Below are 21,870 nucleotides of genomic sequence, written 5' to 3' on the forward strand. Positions count from 1 at the left end.
CCTCTTTCTTTTAACTTGTTTTATTGTCCGAAAATTTTCTGCTTTCTTTATTCTCTTCAAACTTTCAATTTGCTTGCAATAATATGTGAAAATCCCCTGCTATTTGAGGCCCTTAATTGCTTACTTGATTATGTGAAGTCACAATTGTAACATGGCCAGGAACCACACTAGTGGATCTTGAGGGGTGCCTAACACCTTTCCCTCGAGATAATTTTTAGCCCTTACCCGAACTCTGGTTCTTAAAACTCAAACCCTTCTTAGTGTCCTAATGCACTTAATCATTAGGTGGCGACTTTTCAAATTCCAAAATCCAATTACCAAAAAGGAACGAGTTGTCCTCCCAAATGTCACAAGCCCGATTTTGCGAGAAAAAAGGGCGCGACAGTCACGACCCAGATTTCCCACCCTCGGGAGTCGTGATGGCGCCTACTAATGTGAGCTAGGCAAGCCAATTCTTAACTGCTACTTCATCAACAATTACTTCTTTTAACAATTATCAGTAATATCATGGAAACAACAGATTTAAATAGATATGCGGAAGACGTAAATTAAAGAAACTGAACAATAATGCGGAAATCAACATATGCCTCTACCCAAGAATTGGTGTCACATTACTCACGAACTTCTAAGAGTACTAAATACTACCGTTTGAAAGAAAAATATAAACTGTTTGTCTCATAAACATGAGATAACAGACTGAAATAAAAGATAGAGGAGACGTCAGGCCTGCGGACGCCTGCAAGGCTACCTCGGTGTATCACTGGACTGAAGGCTGGTTCCCGCACTACTGCTGCTGTCCAAGAGCTGGATCTGTGCAAAAGAGCACAGAGTGTAGTATCAGCACAACCGACCCCATGTGCTGGTAAGTGTCCAGCCTAATCTCAGCGAAGTAGTGACGAGGCTAAGACCAAACTCCAAATAAACCTGGGCAGTTCATATATATATATACAACGGAAAAAAATACAGGAATAACCAGTCAATGCGGGTAGGGGAAACATGTTGTGGGGTGAATATAGTTCTGAATAGAAAGGCATCAAATAAAGAAGGAAACAACATAACTAGAATATCAACAAGGAAGCAGAAATCAACAATTTGCACAGCATCACCCTTCGTGTTTTTACTCTCTTTCCTAACCATATAATCAATAAAATCGGCACGGAATGGTACATCGTGCGTCACAGCATCACCCTTCGTGCTTTACACTCTTTCCTCACCATATAATCAATAAATATCAGTACGGAATGGTACATCATACGGCAGGGCATCACTCTTCGTGCTTTACACTCTTTCCTCACCATATAATCCATAAATATCAGTACGGAATGGTACATCGTACGGCACGGCATCACCCTTCGTGATTTACACTCTTTCCTCACAATAGCAAACAATGCACGGCATCACCCTTCGTGCTTTATCGCTCTTCCTCACCCAAACAACAATCACAAACAAGGGGCAAGGGATTAAACAAATAATAATAATAATAATAATAATAATAATAATAATAATAATAATAATAATAATAATAATAATAATAATAATTATTATTATTATTATTATTATTATTATTATTATTATTATTATTATATCCCGGCAAGGGAACAATTCAATAACTCTTTCTCTTTCTTTCACTTCTTACTTTGTAACTCACTTTACCACTTGAGCCAATGCTTCAAGGGTTCATTTATCTCATATACTTTCATAATTCGTATTACCACTCGAGCCAATGCTTCTCGAAGTTCAAATATCACAATTTCTTTCACATGCTTTTTACAACATATAGAAATCATCATTTAGGCATGAAAGATACATCAAGATCAGAATATCCGCAATATGAAGACTCACGGTCATGCTAGACACCAACGTATAGATACTCGTCACCATGCCTATACGTCGTACTCGACAATTAGCATGTAGCAAATAAGACTCAACTCCTAATCCCTCAAGCTAAGGTTAGACCAAACACTTACCTCGAAGCTTTGAACACCAGTCAAGCCTCAATTATAGCTTTACCCCCTTGATTCCACCACCAATCCGCTCAAATCTAGTCAAAAGTTACTTAATTACATTAATAAGTGCTAAATGAATCAACCCCAATGCATGCAAATGAGTTTTCCCAAAGTTTTACCCAAAAAGTCAAAAATCACCCCGGGCACACGTGGTCGAAACTCGAGGTTCGGACCAAAACCCAATTACCCATTTCCCCACGAATTCAAATGTATAAATTTATTTTGAAATCGGACCTCAAATTGAGGTCCAAATCCCCAATTTTGGAAAACTTAGGTTCTACCCAAAACACCCAAGTTCCCCCATGAAAATCTTTGATTTTAAGTTGAAACCATGTTAAAAGATGTTAATGATTGAAGAAAACTAGTTAAAAATGACTTACAATTGATTTGGAGAAGAAAGGTTGTTTGAAAAATTGCCTCTTATGTTTTTGGGGTTTAGAAAAGTGAAAAATAACTGAAAATCTCGTATATTTATACCCCTCTCAGACCCTCACCACGGACTGCATAAAAAAGGACCGCAACCGCGGAGCTCTACCGCGGACCGCATTAAACGAACTGCGGCCGCACAGGCCTCCCTGAAGACTTGCAGTTCAGCACCCTGTGAGGACCGCACAAAGGCGACTGCGGCCGCACAGCCTCCACCGCGCCCCGCACAAAGGCGACCGCGGCCGCGCTAGCCCCTCCGCGGTCGCACGCGATTTCTCGCGGACCGCACTAAATGGTTCAGAGTCCTGCAACTTCCTGAACCTGCAACTTTTACAAGGCTAAAACCATTCCGAAACACTCCCGAGCCCTCGAGGCTCCTAACCAAACACATGCACTAACTCAATCAACATCATACGAACTTATCCGTGCGATCAAATTGCCAAACTAACCTCAAGAACAATGAATCAAACCTCAAAATCAAGAGTTTTTCCAAAAACTTCATCAAGTTCAAATTTAAGATTTCAAGTCCGAAACACGTCTAACGATGTTCGATTTTAACCAAACTTTACAGAAACCTCTTAAATCACATATAAGACGTGTAACGGGCGCCGGAACCAAAATACGGGCCCAATACCAACATGTTCTAATCAATTTTCATATCAATTTTCCTTGACAATTTCAGAAAAAAATTTTACTCGAAAATTCATTTCTCGGGTTTGGGACCTCGGAATTCGATTCCGGGCATACACCCAAGTCTCATATTTTCCTACGGACCTTCCGGGACTGTCAAATCACGGGTCCGGGTCCGTTTTACCCAAAATATTGACCGAAGTCAAATTTATTCATTTTAACATCAAAACTTAGCATTTTCACAAAATTTCATATTTAAGCTTTCCGGCTACGCGCCCGGACTGCGCACGCAAATCGAAGCGACTCTAAATGAGGTTTTCAAGGCCTCGGAAGCACATAATGGATAAGAAAACAGGTGATGACCCTTTGGGTCGTCACATTTCTCAAGGTCAATAAACAAATCCTTCTTCCTTTCCCTGTAATGCTCCATTAATCTCCTTACCAGATGAATCGCTTCCGTAGTCGAACGCACCGGCATGAATCCAAACTAAGCCTTTAATGAAATAATTTATAACTACACATACAGTTTGTTTTAAATGAAAAGTTTTTTATCGTGTACCTCACACAACTGACATTAATTATGTGAGACTTCTTTTTATCTCACAAATTTGTAGAATCATATCTTACACTTTTTTGATTTACAAAATTGTAAGACAAAAAAAGAGACCTCGCACAACTTGTGTGAGTTGTGTGAGGCACAAACTAAATGTTTTAGTTTTTGAACAAGTCTCAAAAGTCCCTCATTCTTTCTTAAACTGTCAAATGCATCATATAAAATGGGATTTGTTGATGGTCTAAAGAGTATTTACAGCATATAAAAGTATATTACTTGTACTTTAAAATCAATCTCACAGCGCTTCTAACATTGTGTATAATAGTGAATATCCTCTGTCCAAAAGAAACACAAATAAAGGAAAAATAGCAGAAAAAAGCTGAGGTACCTTTTCTGGGCGCTGTTAGGCACAGCAGCTACAGCTGTTGAAAATGCTTTCTCTGCTTTACTGCAACAGGATTCTTGTGTCATCAAATGCAGGCTTTGGCTCTGATTTGACGTTGTTTGAAGCTGAAGAAATGAAGAAAATTTCTCTACTTGGCCTTTTCCATTAACAGAGTAAAGGGTGTCTTCACTTTCTTTGGCGTTGTTTTGTAGACAATTTTCTTGGACCATATTTCTTCATTGGGTGGACCAAGTCTCAACTCTAGATCTTTCTCCTCTGAAGTATTAACATGGCTTGTTTCTTGCTCCCTTTTCATATACAATTTTCTCTCTTTAGGAATCAAATCTAAAAGCTGATGTTGTTGTTTCTCTTTGTTTCTTGAACAACCCTCCATTAAAGAAGAAAACTTGAGGAACTTACTGCATTAAAGAAGAAATTTTTGTTCAAAACATAAAAAGAATTATTAAAAGATACCACCAAAGTATGTGGTATGAAAAAAATAGCGTAAATTCGGATATAGCCGTTCTTCAATGCAGATATAGAACACCGGACAAAAACTTAATGAAAGATAAAGATCTTTGCTTTACCTTAGAATTTAACCAAACGGCTAAAACAAGCTTCCAAATACTAAAATCTTGAACGAGAAAATAGTATTAGCAAAGTGCAAATTTGCTAATACTGAGAGCTAACTGAATATTGGTCAACAGAACTCTCTAATACTGTAAATTATATTGGAACACAAGAATAAATTATAAGAAAGTTGAAACCCCGTATACATTAAACAAGGAATATATATATATATATAGTCCATGCCAGTTACGTGGCATGTCCCGACGCACGTGGATTGCCTCTTTCTTTTCTCTCAATTTTTTAGTACTTCCTACTATTTTTCCATCAATCTCTGTAAACGTCAGCGGTAAAATTATTTGGAAAACCCAAGCGTTTCCACTTAGAAATGTTTCCAACAGTTTCTAGAATACCCTTTTCCTGATTCGACTCTCTCTTCTCTTCCATGGGAAAAAACCAACCATTGGAAATCCATCAAACTAATGAAAAATTGTATCACATGTGGTGATTTGAATTGAAATCCAATAGTTGCCATTGAAGTTGGTAACTTAAGCGACAAAAAGGGCCGGTAAATCTTTTTCCTTTTTTTAAAAAATATCAAAAACTGAAAGTGAATATTTCAGATTTTACGGATCTAAAATTTTTGCTTTAAATTTGATGTTCTTCATTATTTGCTCTCTTGATTTTCTTTTAATTGGGAAAATAATTTTTGATTGTGATTTCAGTATATGTTAGGCACAAATAAATCAAGCTTTTCGTCACTTGCATTCACTTTGTTGGTGCTGCAATCACAAAAGAGAAGAGGAACTTTTTTTTCAAAGTAAAAGATCGGCCACTATTATCATTACTATGTAATGTCTTCCTTCTCCTCTTTTTCTTCAAGTTAATTTTTGTATCAATATCTACTTTTATTTAATTATTGTATCCACTGACCGAATTTGTATCGCTTACACATTAACATAAACTTGCGACTAATAGTAGCTATCTTAATGATACGTATTTTATCGTTCACACCCGATGTTTATATCAACTTAGGGAATATCTAATATGTTTCTTTACGTAATTTGTTAGCGCTTAATTATATTTGATCAATATGAATTTTTAGATTGAAAGTAGACAAACACATATTATTTTTGCTGATTCTTTTGCCGATCTTATTTTATTCGATTTTGTTATAAATGACCAATCGTGTTGATTTTCGCCAAAGTTTAACATCGGAAGCAACAAGGTAGACTGGTGGTACTAATGGTGGCTTTACCCCTACTTCTTCCATTGAGGCTTGTCCTTTAGGTAATTTCATAAAAGTTGATGTTTCTATATTTTTTACTTTTTCTTGAATTTATTGGTTGATACTTTTTGGTTAGATTGTATAAGGGTCATGTTTTATATAGGATACCCATAAGAAATAAGCCTTCTGGGGTGCTTTATCTTTTTCGCGCAGCCTAATTTTGATAATGATGATTGAGAAGCTTGAAACTTTACTGTAAGTGTAGTAAATTTGATAAATTATTTCTTACAGTTGATATGTCATTTGTATACATAAATTTTAGACCCAAACGGAGATACATAATGTGCTACTCCAATGAGATATAATCTCTATTTATTTTTCATCTTTTAAAGTCTTTCCAAGATCTATTTAACTTTATTCTTAAATTTTTGACTTTGTTCTATATTTTGGATATATTGATTTATTATTTAAAAAGAAAAGACTAATTTGATATGTCTCTTCTAAGTAGTTTTTCAATTTAAATAAGTAGCCTATAGCCATGTTCCTTTCTCCATTTAAACTCACTACATCATAACTTAATTACTTTCATATTCATCCGTTTTGATTGCCCATTATTTTGATTAGCTTTTAATGTGTTCCATTGTTGTTCAAGTTTACTGCTTGACTTTCCTAGGTTTTATGTTAGTTTCCTCGAACATACTTTTAGATATTTCTGTTGTTTATATAGCTCTTTGATCTGTTTGTAGCCCGTGAGAAAAGTTATTACTATTTCCACTTCATGTATAAGTTCAAGGGATCATTTGATTGATGACCGGTCTAATGAGTTGGAGTTCAGACTTATATTGCTTCCATGTAATGAGAGTTGAACCCAAAAGTTTAAAGGATTTCAAGGGGGAAAAACCTCGAGTATGATACTTCATAGCTTTATGAATTCCTTGCTCTTTTATTTTTGTTCAATGAGCCCGTTTGGCTTGGCTGATATAGTGTAGCTGATAAGTATTTGTAAGCACGTGATTTTTGACCCTCCCCGAGAATTTTCACATTTTTAGCGTGAATATGTGAAATTGGGTCTAATATGGCCATTTTAACTATTTTTACTTTATTTCGGTGCAAAAAGAAAATTTCAAAAAATATATATATAAATTTTAGTTTATGTATCTCTCATAAACTTGAAAAATACAAAAATTGTACTTTATTTTGGTACTTTATATAAATTCGAAAATTACAAAAAAATATATAGTTCTATTAATGTTTGTGGTCATTATAATTTTGAAAAATACAAAAAATATTACTTCATATTTTATCTTAATATTTAAAAAAAAAACGAAAATTACAAAAATAGTTTTATTAATATTTTGTAGCTATTTTAAATCTTGAAAAATATTTAAAAAATATATAGTTTTGTTTGAATACTAGTCTTATTTTTGGTAGTTATTTTGCTTACATAGGACTAGTTAAGCAACGTGTTCCTATTTCTCGGGTCCGGGCAAAAGAATAATATTCGGGTTCAAACTACCCGGTTTAGGCCTAATTTTCGGACCTAGCCCATAATAAACCGTGTCCAGGACACGTGGGGAACCCCACCACGCGTGGGGGACATATGCCTTGAACCCCACCACGCGTGGGCTCATTTTTCTGGGCAAACCCATGCTAAATACACGGACAAAGACTTGGAAAGGGAGGACTTTGGAATTTTTTTTTTGAAAAACATGTACTGTTCACGCTTCTTCTTCCTCAAGAAGAAGAAGAAGAAACCCTAGCTAACCCCCTCCGTCAACAACCAAACAGACCTCCGAACAGCTCCCCCCCTTGTCGTCAAACAACCACTGCCTCCTCGACACCGTCTGAACGCCACCCTCGTCGTCACGGACCAAAACCAACGAAAACCCTCACCAAAACAGCCACCTCCATCGTCGCAACCCCAGCCCCGTCGACCACGACCACTCCTCCATTACTGCCCACACGCCACCCCCTCACGTCCAAAACCACCAGCAACCCGACGCCTGAACCACCGGCCCCGTCGAGCAGCAGCTGTCGCTGCTGCTGCTGCGTCACCTTCCCATCGCCAAACACTGCCTCCATCAAACAACCAAACAGGATCGTCTCCGCCTCACGACCACCACCAAAACCACCCTCGACCCTACTGTCACTCATCGGCGAACACCATGAACAGCCCCTCCCCATCGTTTCATCGTGCCCAGCAGTGGATCAAACGACCACTGGACTCCGCCTTTGCCAAACGACCTTCAATCGGCACTCCGTCGAACCATCCCTGAAAAGTAACGAGCGTCCAAACAACCACCTGGAACAACCAGTAACAGCCATAGCTCGTTTTCAGGCCTTCGTGTTCGAGTTTCTGGCGCGAGCTATTCCGTCTGAGCTTTGATGATATTTTCTATGGTTTACCGTTCGAGGTTATCCGTTGAGGTCGAGGTTGAGGGTTGGTCCATGGCTCCATCCGTTTCTGTTTATTCAGGTTAGTAAACCTCGATGTATTAGATAAAGGAACTTTATGTTAAATGTTCGAAGATGCAATATATAAATTGATATGATGATTTTTTGCTTATGTTTCACCGTATGCATTTTAGTTCATTTTTGTGTTATGTTATTATTGTTTACTTGATATCATTTGATTTAGTTGTATTAGTAGTCCTAAGACACAGTTTGACGTTGATTCGCTCGTCCCTTCGTTGTCTCAGTTTATTTGGACAAAATTAGTATTAGTACATGTTGTTACTACGCCCGAAACATTCATTCGCTTAACTTCTTTTATTAAATCTTGACAAGTTATGAGATTGTAGTTGTAAAGAAGCCGCAAGGTTTAGTATTGTTAAAGCCGTAAGGTTTAGATTGTAGTTTATATTTTTTAAAAATATAAAAAATAAAAAATAATAATAATAATAATAAAATAAATAAAAAAAAACGGGACAAGCTTCGCCAAAAATAAAAAAATGTACATATTGTGGAGCCCTCGCAAAATATATGTATTAAATACTTAGATTCCGGGACGGTCCGTTTAGTAAATTTCATGGCCCTACCCAAAAATAATAATGCGCTAGTTAGTTCGGGCGCGCCTTTAATAATTTAATTTTCCTAAACTCGGGTGCACATTTATGTGACCCAAATCTAAGTCTCAACGGAATCGAAATGTGTCTCTAATCACGGGTATATTGATTATGGCGTGGCCCGAGATGCATTTCCATGACGTTGTAAATTCCTTTTAATAATAAATGAGACGAGCCTCGACAAACAAAAATGTAGAAGCTGCGGGGCCCTCTAAATGTATATATATTAAAAATATACTTAGAATCCGGGACATGCCGTTTAGCAAATTTTACGGTCTTTCCCAAAATAACAATGCGTTAGTTGCTTTAGGCGCGTCTTAATAATTTATTTTTCTTAATTCGGGTGCACATTTATGGGACCCAAATCTAAATCTCAACGGAGTCGAGATATGTCAATAACCACGGGTGCATCGATGTAACGTGGTTCGAGATATATTTTCACGACGTTGCAATTCTCGTAAAAAATAATAATAAAAGCAGTCAAGAGTTTAAAACTTGCATATAGGTTTAACATGTACAAAATCAGATAATCAAGCCAAATATAACAGTTGAGCGACCGTGCTAGAACCACGGAACTCGGGAATGCCTAACACCTTCTCCCGGGTTAACAGAATTCCTTATCCGGATTTCTGGTACGCAGACTGTAATATAGAGTCATTTTTTTCCTCGATTCGGGATTAAAATTGGTGACTTGGGACACCCTAAATCTCCCAAGTGGCGACTCTGAAATAATTTCAAGTGTTGAAATTGGGAGCCCGCCCAGATAACAGAGGCATAAATTCAGTCTTTACTTTTCAAGTGTTGAAATTGGGAGCCCGCCCAGATAACAGAGGCATAAATTCAGTCTTTATTTTCAAGTGTTGAAGTTGGGAGCCCGCCCAGATAACAGAGGCATAAATTCAGTCTTTACTTTTCAAGTGTTGAAATTGGGAGCCCGCCCAGATAACAGAGGCATACATTCAGTCTTTACTTTTCAAGTGTTGAAATTGGGAGCCCGCCCAGATAATAGAGGCATACATTCAGTCGTTACTTTTAAGTGTTGAAGTTGGGAGCCCGCCCAGATAACAGAGGCATACATTCAGTCTTTTTATTTCAAGTGTTGAAATTGGGAGCCCGCCCAGATAATAGAGGCATACATTCAGTCTTTACTTTTAAGTGTTGAAGTTGGGAGCCCGCCCATTGATAACAGAGGCATACATTCAGTCTTTTTATTTCAGTTTCACCAATAGGAGACGCACTTCCTAGATCCATTGTACCAATAGGAGACGCACTTCCTAAAATTCAGTTTTACCATAGGAGACGCACTTCCTAAGTTCAGTTTATCATAGGAGACGCACTTCCTAAGTTCAGTTTTACCATAGGAGACGCACTTCCTAAGTTCAGTTCTACCGATAGGAGACGCACTTCCTAAGTTTAGTTTCACCAGTAGGAGACGCACTTCCTAAGTTTATTGCACCCAATAGGAGACGCACTTCCTAAGCAAGTTTTACCAGTAGGAGACGCACTTCCTAAGAATAGTTCACCAATAGGAGACGCACTTCCTAAAGTTTAGTTTCACCAGTAGGAGACGCACTTCCTAAGTCAGTTTCACCAACAGGAGACGCACTTCCTAAGGAGACACACATCCTAAGATAAGATTCACCAAGAGGAGACGCACATCCTAAGTTTAGTTTCACCAATAGGAGACGCACTTCCTAAGTTTATTGTACCCATAGGAGACGCACTTCCTAAGTTTATTGTACCCATAGGAGACGCACTTCCTAAGTTTATTGTACCCATAGGAGACGCACTTCCTAAGTTTATTGTACCCACAGGAGACGCACTTCCTCAAAGTTTGGTTTTGCCCATAGGAGACACACTTCCTAAGTTTACTTTTATCCCATAGGAGACGCACTTCCTGAAATATTTTCATTTATAGGAGACGCACTTCCTAGTTCACAATCATTAAGGTTTCACCCATAGGAGACGCACTTCCTAAGACTATTTTATTTTAGGAGACACACTTCCTAGTCTGGTTCACTCAGGTTATACTTTTGCTTTAGGGGACGCACTCCCGAGTTTGGCTTTTTAGATTATATTTTATTTCAGGAGACGCACTTCCGGAATTGAGATTTCACCCCTAGGAGATGCACTTCCTAGTTTGATTCATTTTAAGTTCGACCATAGGAGACACAATTCCTAGTCCAGTTTTTTGAAGTTTACCCGTAGGAGACGCACTTCCTAATCGAGATTTTATTCATAGGAGACGCACTTCCTAGTTCTAGTCACTGAAGTTTTCACCCTTAGGAGACGCACTTCCTAGTTTAGCTCATTTCGATTCAACCATAGAAGACACACTTTCTAGTTTGAGTCATTGAGGTTTTTATTTTAGCAGACACATTTGCTAGCAAGAGTTTTGGTTTTACTCATAGGAGATGCACATCCTAGCCTAGTCTTTAGTTTACTCTCTTCATTGCATCAGTAGTGTAAGTGAGTTACGATTTTGTTAACGACTCACAAATCTTCCCAGTACAAACTGGTTTAGGAAATTTTGTTTGTTTTGTTTGTTTTGATTGTCAGGGACCCGCCTGTAGAACGGAGGTTGTTACGTGTCAAAGATCGAAGAAGTCAGGAGTCCGCCTGTCAGAGATCAAGCAGTGACCCACTGGAAAGCAGAAGGCTACAACAAAAATCCCCAGCACTCAATCCAAGATAGAAGCAACAAGAAGCTCTCCCCAAGAATGCGAGTCAACAGTCTGAGAGGGTCAACAAAAGCTAGTCACAAAAACAAAAAACAAAAAAAAAAGGAAGAAAAAAGAAGAAAAATGAATGAATCCAAAGCACGGAAGTGGAGAACAGATGTGATCTGCTCAAGAACTAGCGCCTACAACTAGCAAGTATCAAGGTTCAAATCCAAAGTCTGTATGAAGCACCATTCAAGACTCAAGACCAAGTTTCAGAAGACTTAAGAGATAGGAATCCTTGTAACTAGTAGCTGATAGGCTTAGTTAGTCTTTTTCAGTTTTCATTTTTGTTGTAATGACAGGACCGCGGACCGGAACCTCAACGGAACGGCACCTCGATCGGCTCTTCACCTCGGTACACTTCACTATCTCTCTCATATCCGAACTACACGTGGCCTGATTCCTGTAAAACCAAGGATATGTAGGCAGCTCAGATACCAGGGCTCGGTCACATTCCCTCCCTTTCCTTAGTGTAGTCCGTCCAAGTAATGGTCGGGTCAAAAACACGTCTAGTCGTTCTTTGTCGGAAAACTCTTCGTGTTTCCAGTCAAAGAGGGGCAGCTGTAAGCACGTGATTTTTTACCCTCCCCGAGAATTTTCACATTTTTAGCGTGAATATGTGAAATTGGGTCTAATATGGCCATTTTAACTATTTTTACTTTATTTCGGTGCAAAAAGAAAATTTCAAAAAATATATATATAAATTTTAGTTTATGTATCTCTCATAAACTTGAAAAATACAAAAATTGTACTTTATTTTGGTACTTTATATAAATTCGAAAATTACAAAAAAATATATAGTTCTATTAATGTTTGCGGTCATTATAATTTTGAAAAATACAAAAAATATTACTTCATATTTTTGTCTTTATTAAAGAACGAAAATTACAAAAAAATATAGTTTTTAGTCATTTTAACTTTGAAAAATACAAAAAATATTACTTCATATTTTATCTTAATATTTAAAAAAAAACGAAAATTACAAAAATAGTTTTATTAATATTTTGTAGCTATTTTAAATCTTGAAAAATATTTAAAAAATATATAGTTTTGTTTGAATACTAGTCTTATTTTTGGTAGTTATTTTGCTTACATAGGACTAGTTAAGCAACGTGTTCCTATTTCTCGGGTCCGGGCAAAAGAATAATATTCGGGTTCAAACTACCCGGTTTAGGCCTAATTTTCGGACCTAGCCCATAATAAACCGTGTCCAGGACACGTGGGGAACCCCACCACGCGTGGGGGACATATGCCTTGAACCCCACCACGCGTGGGCTCATTTTTCTGGGCAAACCCATGCTAAATACACGGACAAAGACTTGGAAAGGGAGGACTTTGGATTTTTTTTTTGAAAAACATGTACTGTTCACGCTTCTTCTTCCTCAAGAAGAAGAAGAAGAAACCCTAGCTAACCCCCTCCGTCAATAACCAAACAGACCTCCGAACAGCTCCCCCCCCCCCTTGTCGTCAAACAACCACTGCCTCCTCGACACCGTCCGAACGCCACCCTCGTCGTCACGGACCAAAACCAACGAAAACCCTCACCAAAATAGCCACCTCCATCGTCGCAACCCCAGCCCCGTCGACCAGGACCACTCCTCCATTACTGCCCACACGCCACCCCCTCACGTCCAAAACCACCAGCAACCCGACGCCTGAACCACCGGCCCCGTCGAGTAGCAGCTGTCGCTGCTGCTGCTGCGTCACCTTCCCATCGCCAAACACTGCCTCCATCAAACAACCAAACAGGCTCGTCTCCGCCTCACGACCACCACCAAAACCACCCTCGACCCTACTATCACTCATCGGCGAACACCATGAACAGCCCCTCCCCATCGTTTCATCGTGCCCAGCAGTGGATCAAACGACCACTGGACTCCGCCTTTGCCAAACGACCTTCAATCGGCACTCCGTCGAACCATCCCTGAAAAGTAACGAGCGTCCAAACAACCACCTGGAACAACCAGTAACAGCCATAGCTCGTTTTCAGGCCTTCGTGTTCGAGTTTCTGGCGCGAGCTATTCCGTCTGAGCTTTGATGATATTTTCTATGGTTTACCGTTCGAGGTTATCCGTTGAGGTCGAGGTTGAGGGTTGGTCCATGGCTCCATCCGTTTCTGTTTATTCAGGTTAGTAAACCTCGATGTATTAGATAAAGGAACTTTATGTTAAATGTTCGAAGATGCAATATATAAATTGATATGATGATTTTTTGCTTATGTTTCACCGTATGCATTTTAGTTCATTTTTGTGTTATGTTATTATTGTTTACTTGATATCATTTGATTTAGTTGTATTAGTAGTCCTAAGACACAGTTTGACGTTGATTCGCTCGTCCCTTCGTTGTCTCAGTTTATTTGGACAAAATTAGTATTAGTACATGTTGTTACTACGCCCGAAACACTCATTCGCTTAACTTCTTTTATTAAATCTTGACAAGTTATGAGATTGTAGTTGTAAAGAAGCCGTAAGGTTTAGTATTGTTAAAGCCGTAAGGTTTAGATTGTAGTTTATATTTTTTTAAAATATAAAAAATAAAAAAAAAATAATAAAATAAATTTAAAAAAAAAGGGACAAGCTTCGCCAAAAATAAAAAAATGTACATATTGTGGAGCCCTCGCAAAATATATGTATTAAATACTTAGATTCCGGGACGGGCCGTTTAGTAAATTTCACGGCCTACCCCAAAATAATAATGCGCTAGTTGCTTTAGGCGCGCCTTTAATAATTTAATTTTCCTAAACTCGGGTGCACATTTATGTGACCCAAATCTAAATCTCAACGGAATCGAAATGTGTCTCTAATCACGGGTATATTGATTATGGCGTGGCCCGAGATGCATTTCCATGACGTTGTAAATTCCTTTTAATAATAAATGAGACGAGCCTCGACAAACAAAAATGTAGAAGCTGCGGGGCCCTCTAAATGTATATATATTAAAAATACTTAGAATCCGGGACATGCCGTTTAGCAAATTTTACGGCCTTTCCCAAAATAACAATGCGTTAGTTGCTTTAGGCGCGTCTTAATAATTTATTTTTCTTAATTCGGGTGCACATTTATGGGACCCAAATCTAAATCTCAACGGAGTCGAGATATGTCAATAACCACGGGTGCATCGATGTAACGTGGTTCGAGATATATTTTCACGACGTTGCAATTCTCGTAAAAAATAATAATAAAAGCAGTCAAGAGTTTAAAACTTGCATATAGGTTTAACATGTACAAAATCAGATAATCAAGCCAAATATAACAGTTGAGCGACCGTGCTAGAACCACGGAACTCGGGAATGCCTAACACCTTCTCCCGGGTTAACAGAATTCCTTATCCGGATTTCTGGTACGCAGACTGTAATATAGAGTCATTCTTTTCCTCGATTCGCGATTAAAATTGGTGACTTGGGACACCCTAAATCTCCCAAGTGGCGACTCTGAAATAATTAAACCAATCCCGTTTCGATTGTCCTTTAATTGGAAAAAACTCCCCTTGCACCCCCGCGGGTGCGGAAAAAGGAGGTGTGACAGCTCTGGCGACTCTGCTGGGGATTTATAACCCAGAACCACTGGTTCAGGGTTAAGAATTCGAGCTTGAAATAATTGTTATTATTTGGCGTTATTTATTATCTGGTTTTTTACGTGTTTGAGCCTAATGTGCTAAATGCTGCTTTTACTGCTTTGATATTATTTGGACTGTATATATAAACTGTGCCGAAACCCCTCTCTTCTCTCTCTTGAGGAGTGCACGCTGGTCGTGGCTTCTTTCTGTTAGTGTCATATACCAAAATAGAACGAGGATTCGGAGGAGTTGCAAAACCGGATGGCCCTTTGGTTACCGGTACACAGCTCCCATCCTTGGCTCGAGTTGTCCGCTCGGGTAAGCCAGGTCTAGAACAAATACCCAGGTTATCAACTTAGAATAACTCAGCTTCATGCCGGATCCCTAGTAGGAGCGTTTATTTGCATCATGTGCATTTGACTTAGGGGACTCAACACAGGGGTTGGGTCCGTCTAGGACAAGCAACCTAAAAATAATAGACCATCTTTTGGCATCCTAAGTGCTACATGTTGTATTTATTCAAGGGTGAATGAGTCATTTGGCGGACCAATGATATTTGCGGATAAATGACACTCCTTATCATGCTTATCACGTTAAATAAGAAAGTTGCACGATTGTTGATAAGCATGCTATTATATTAATTAAGCACATGGGGAACATTGTGGAATTCAAGAAGCCTTGGTATTCCACATGTCCCCCACGCTTCATTTTTGGGAAAAGGCACATGGGGAACATTTGCGGAATCCGAGAAGTCATGAAATTCCCTATGTCCCCCACGCCCCATTTTGAAAATATAATAAATATAAAAAAATATATATGTATATAAAAAAAAAATCGAAAATTCAAAAGAAAGATTGTGTATGTTTTCATCATCATCCACAAATTAGAAAATCGTGAAAAGATGAGGAAATGGCAGTGTAGAAATATAACTACTTATTTTTAGAAAGAAAAAAAACCCAATGTCCAAGTAGTATCGAAACTCTGCCGAAATTTTGAGAAAAATGAAAAGAAATGTCTTATTAGTTTGTTTTGTTAAAGCAAAGGGAAAGTAGAAAAAATAATCATTGTTTTGTCTTATTTTTTTTCTTTTTTTAAAAAAAAACATTAATAGAAAAGAAAATAGTTTGTCTTGCCATAAAAATGAAAAAAAGAGTCTTGTTTTTAAAATATGTGTTATTTTTTTTTTATGAAAATGACAAAATTAAAATAATCCAAAAATATTTTTCCCATTATTGACTTCTTTAGAAAGTCTTTCTACTTCTTTAGAAAGTCTTTCTAATTGTTTTAAAATATATATATATAATAAAAAAAAACCGAAAATATTTTGACTCTTCTTTCAAAATTGAAAAGAAAATTTAAAATTCAAAAACATTTTTGAGAAGCATTTCTTTTATTAAAAGTAAAATTCCGAAAAATACTTTCTTCTTCTTCTTTAGAATAAAAAAAAGAAAGGCAAATGAAATTCAAAAAATATATCTTAGAAGTATTTCTTTCAAAAAAGAAGATCAATCAAAAATCTAAAAATATACTTCCTTTAAAGTGGTTCTTTCACAAATTCAAAAAAAAGTTAGTTCATCTACTTATTCTTGATTTGCCCGAACTACGCGGGTTTGATTCTCACCGGATGTGAGATACGTAGGCAACCCTCATCGGGTCCAACCCCACCTTCTCAAAAAAAAAAAGAAGGAATGTTTTATGTTTTTCGTTAATTTGTTTGTTTGTTATGAATGAAAAATAATAGTCTATTTGATTGTTGTGGAAAAAAAAATAAAAACAAAAAATATAGAAAATGGAAAAGGGTCCTCTCAAAAATAGTTTATTCGCCCGAACTACGCGGGTTTGATTCTCACCGGATGTGAGATACGTAGGCAACCCTCATCGGGTCCAACCCCACCTTCTCAAAAAATAAAAGAAGAAGGAATGTTTTATGTTTTTCGTTAATTTGTTTGTTTGTTATGAATGAAAAATAATAGTCTATTTGATTGTTGTGGAAAAAAAAAACAAAAAATATAGAAAACGGAAAAGGGTCCTCTCAAAAATAGTTTATTCGCCCGAACTACGCGGGTTTGATTCTCACCAGATGTGAGATACGTAGGCAACCCTCATCGGGTCCAACCCCCCTTCGCTAAAAAAGCAAAAATAAATAAATAACAAAAATATATGTCGAATTTTAATTTTGGTGATGTTATTTTATCATAAATAGCCGAATATTCCCGAAAGGGGCGCCGAAAGGCTGACTTTGCATAAACAGCCACCTTTTTGGGTCATTTTTTAAAAGATTTGGTCCAGTTGACCCACACAGCCTTAAAAATCTTCGTCCTCGGGACGTTGAAAGGCCGTGCTTGCAATATTGAGTTTTCTAATTTGAAAAACGACAAAAGAGTCATAAATAAGTCAGGTGATGCTGTTTTGTCATAAATAGCCGAATGTTCTCGAAAGGGACGCCGGAAGGCTGACTTTGCATAAATAGCCACCTTCGGGTCATGTTTAGAATTTTTGGTCCAAGTTGACCCACACAGCCTTATAAATCTTCGTCCCCGAGGCGCTGAAGGGCCGTGTTTACAACGCCAAGTCTTTTATTGTAATTTGAAAAGAAAAAAAAATCAAAGAGTCAGCGGTCATGTGAATACCGTCTTTTGTCATAATAAGCCGAGCCAGCTTCGGCCGCATCTTAAACCGTTCTTGCCGAAATAGCCTTAGAGTATCTTTCAGTTGTCGAAAGGTTATTTTCGTAAAAGAATGGACAAGTTTGTAAAGTGTCGAAATAATCCTCCCCGGCCTCAAAATTCATGTGAAAATTGGAAGGGGCCACATTTGCAAAAAATAACCATTTGGTTAAAATTAGCAAACAGAGGAAGGAAGTTGGCCATTTGTTTTGAAGTTTATAAATCTTTTGTCTAGAATATGCGGTTTGTTTAATTTTCAAGTTTGTGGGTAATCTTTAAATCCTTGAAACCCAGTTTGTTTTAAATTTAAAAAAAATGTGTGTTTAGTATTGTTTATCTTTTATTGGCCGAACTACGCAAGGTCTGATTCATGCGGGGTCATGATACGTAGGCAATCTCCATAGGATTCGACCACAACAAAAGGAAAAAAGGTGGAAAAAGAAAAGGAAAAAGCAAAATGAAAAAAAAAGCAAAAAAAAAAGAGAGAATGAAAAAGAAAAAAAAAAGAAAAATGAAAAAAGACAGAAAAATGAAAAAAGGAGACAAGAAAAAATCGAAAAAAGAAAGAAAGAAAAAGAAATGAAAAAAGGAAAAAAAAGAAGAGAAAAAAAAACATCAAAAAGAGAAAAGAAAAAGATGTTGTTAATAATGAGGACCGATTGAGTCCATTCTAACCTGTTTGTTTCGCAAATAAAGTTAAAGTGGTTGGTTTGTGGTAAGCCGGACAATGACACTCAGAGTCCTTCACTTGCATCTCATGATACACACTCTGCGGGGATTGGGCCTGATAGCAGAAGCACTCAAATCCTATCGGGGAACTTATTGACGGAGGTTGATGATATTGAAGCTGGCAATGGTCTTGACAATACTAATGCAAAGCTCAGTGGCTAAGATGCCAAGTTTGATAAAGTGGGAGGACGCTCCGTTCCTTGGTTAACAAGAAAGAGAAGCTGGTGGTGGCTTATTTTGTTGTCATTTCTGTTGTCCGGGTTATTCTTAGAGTTGTAATCCGAATATTTTCTGGCGTCAAACCTTCTTATCTTTCCATTTTGTCATATCAGTTTGTTTAAGTTTTGTCGAGGTTGTGTTAGGATTTTATTTTGGTTGTTTTGTTTGTTTTATTATTCAAACCATTTCGCCGGTAGTCTAATGCAAAGCCGGTCTTTTGTTAAGTTCCAGTCGTCTTTTTGTTTAGTCCTTTTATCATATCGTTCGATGCCGATTCTAGGGACATGACATGCACCCAGTTTGGGCCTAATCTTAAAAGTTAATCATAAAACCCTGGGAAGGTGATCAAAGCATTCAAAGGAAATAAGAGCGGTTTGGGATTATTTGAAGCCCGAGTCATGTGGAACTGGGGCAAGTTAAACACAAAGAAAACCGTTAAAGAAAGATTCGCCTAAATTGGCATGAGGGTTGTTCATAATAATGAGAATAAGAGTGTCGCCCAACGGTGCTTTAGAAGTGACAAATGAACAAACAGATGTTGAATATAATTGTCAAGTCCAGCACCATCAGAAGAGACTACAAATTGAAATTGTGTTGTTTGCACTTGGCATGTTTTGAAGACCGGAATGACGAAGGCATTTTGTTCTGCTACCCAAACACTTTATCCTTCGTTACCCCTTTTGAGCCTTATTTATTTTCTTTCGTACCCCTCGTTCGGAATTAGTAGCAACGAATAAAATACGCAAGCATGGCGGGTAAGAGAAAAGAAAGAAAAGAAAACAACAAAATGGGAAAAGAAGAATGAAAGAAAAAGAGAGAAAGAAAAAAAACGACAAAAGAAAATGAGAAAAGAAAAAGAGAAAAGAAAAATGATAACAAAAAGCAAAAAAGGGAAAGTCAAATGAAAAAGAGGAATTGGGAACTACGTTTGACCTGATTCCTCAAAGAGGATACGTAGGCGCTTCACGGCTCGGTCATAGTTTTGGAAAATGAAAAAAATCAATTAAAATATCCCCAAGCAAGAAACTGGGGCAGATGTTGCGTTTGTTGTAAATAAATCTAGTTCCGAAGGTTGTAATTAATAACCCAAAATCGATGCGTTTTTGAGCCTTTAATACCCTTTCTTTATAACCCTCTCCAAAACCCACATTACGGTCCAAAGAAAGACCTTCCGATCAGTCTTCAAAAGATGCCAAGTCAGACAAATGAAGAGTCTTACCGGCGAACATAACATTCTGTTCCACAGCAGAAAGAGTCATACCGGCGACGCTCCAAATCCCCAGCTGGAAAGTGATACAAATGAGAGAGTCTTATCGGTGAAAACCTTCACAGGCACCATAAGGCGATGAAAGCTAAGAGAGAACCCAAAAATGAGAGAGACTTGATAGTGAAAACCCTTCGGGCACTACAAGTCGAATAAGATTGAGAATCAGAGGGGGAATCGCCAATTGAAGATCTTAAAAGATGATTGACGGCAGAGGATAGGCCACATACGCATGTCATGGCCATTAGAGTCGGTATCTGCGTTTGATAGATTTTTATTTATAGTTTCTTTTGTAAAAGAGTCATTCGTTTCCTTTGTCTTTTATTTTGTTTCTTTTATCTTTATCCTTTCATAGAAAAATTCCCCAATAGAGTCTGTCGGGCCAGAACAAGTATGAAATGACTTCAAATATGCCATCAGCTTTTCAAGATGAGATCTGACTAGTACATCCAAATGGTATAGTCAGCAAGGAACAAGCGCGAGGCCAGTGCCAATAAAGATATCCCCAGCAAAAGGGAATTGACCAAAGGATTGACGAGCGTCAAGAGAGATATCCTTGCCAAAACCAAGGTTATAAACCTCAAAGGCCAAGGCCCATGAACAGAGCAAGGAGAGCAGTGAGCATGATTTGGCGAAATCCATACTAGACTAAAAGGTCGGGAAAATGCCAGTTTCCGAGCTATGCCACAAAAGAAGAGGGATATCCCCAGCAGGAAGGGATTATCCCCAGCACACAATATCATCCCCAACAAGTTGTGGAGTACAGAGAAAGGGAGGAGAGAGGGAAAGCCATCCCAGTAGGAGTATCACAACCAACCACCGCGTTTTAAACTAACAAAATTTTGTTTGATTTGACGCAGGTAACGGAAATGGCATTGATGCCAGAACTGCATGCCACAAGGGATATTATCAAACTGGGGCAGAAAATTTTCCTTCCATTTAGAAAATTTTCTGGAAGTCAGATACCCCCAGCTGATAACATTTTACCCCCCCAACAGGTAAGTAAATAATCCCCACCAAGTTTTCGCGTTAAGACATTTTCAAGTCTTAAGGATATTTTGGGTTCATCCGCCCTCAAATAGGATATGTTGGGTTCATCCGCCCTCAAATAGGATATGTCAGGTTCATCCGCTCTCAAACAGGATATGTTGGGTTCATCCGCCCTCAAACAGGATATGTTGGGTTCATCCGCCCTCAAATAGGATCTGTTGGGTTCATCCGCCCTCAAATAGGATATGTTGGGTTCATCCGCCCTCAAATAGGATATGTCGGGTTCATCCGCCCTCAAATAGGATATGTCGGGTTCATCCGCCCTCAAATAGGATATGTTGGGTTCATCCGCCCTCAAATAGGATATGTTGGTTTCAGTCTTTATTTTCAAGTGTTGAAGTTGGTAGCCCGCCCAGATAATAGAGGCATAAATTCAGTCTTTATTTTCAAGTGTTGAAGTTGGGAGCCCGCCCAGATAACAGAGGCATAAATTCAGTCTTTATTTTCAAGTGTTGAAGTTGGGAGCCCGCCCAGATAATAGAGGCATAAATTCAGTCTTTATTTTCAAGTGTTGAAGTTGGGAGCCCGCCCAGATAACAGAGGCATAAATTCAGTCTTTATTTTCAAGTGTTGAAGTTGGGAGCCCGCCCAGATAACAGAGGCATAAATTCAGTCTTTATTTTCAAGTGTTGAAGTTGGGAGCCCGCCCAGATAACAGAGGCATAAATTCAGTCTTTATTTTCAAGTGTTGAAGTTGGGAGCCCGCCCAGATAACAGAGGCATAAATTCAGTCTTTTTATTTTCAAGTGTTGAAGTTGGGAGCCCGCCCAGATAACAGAGGCATAAATTCAGTCTTTATTTTCA

The 21,870-nt window shown here is 38.1% G+C and overlaps 1 pseudogene; it reads right to left on the minus strand.

The window, feature by feature from the left end:
* Positions 1 to 4,757, minus strand: part of LOC142174564 (auxin-responsive protein IAA26-like) — a 56,017-nt pseudogene extending 51,260 nt beyond the window's left edge.
* Positions 4,758 to 21,870: the final 17,113 nt, after the last annotated feature.

The sequence above is a fragment of the Nicotiana tabacum genome, chromosome 20 (assembly GCF_000715075.1).
Source record: "Nicotiana tabacum cultivar K326 chromosome 20, ASM71507v2, whole genome shotgun sequence".
In the NCBI taxonomy this organism is placed as follows: Eukaryota; Viridiplantae; Streptophyta; class Magnoliopsida; order Solanales; family Solanaceae; genus Nicotiana; species Nicotiana tabacum.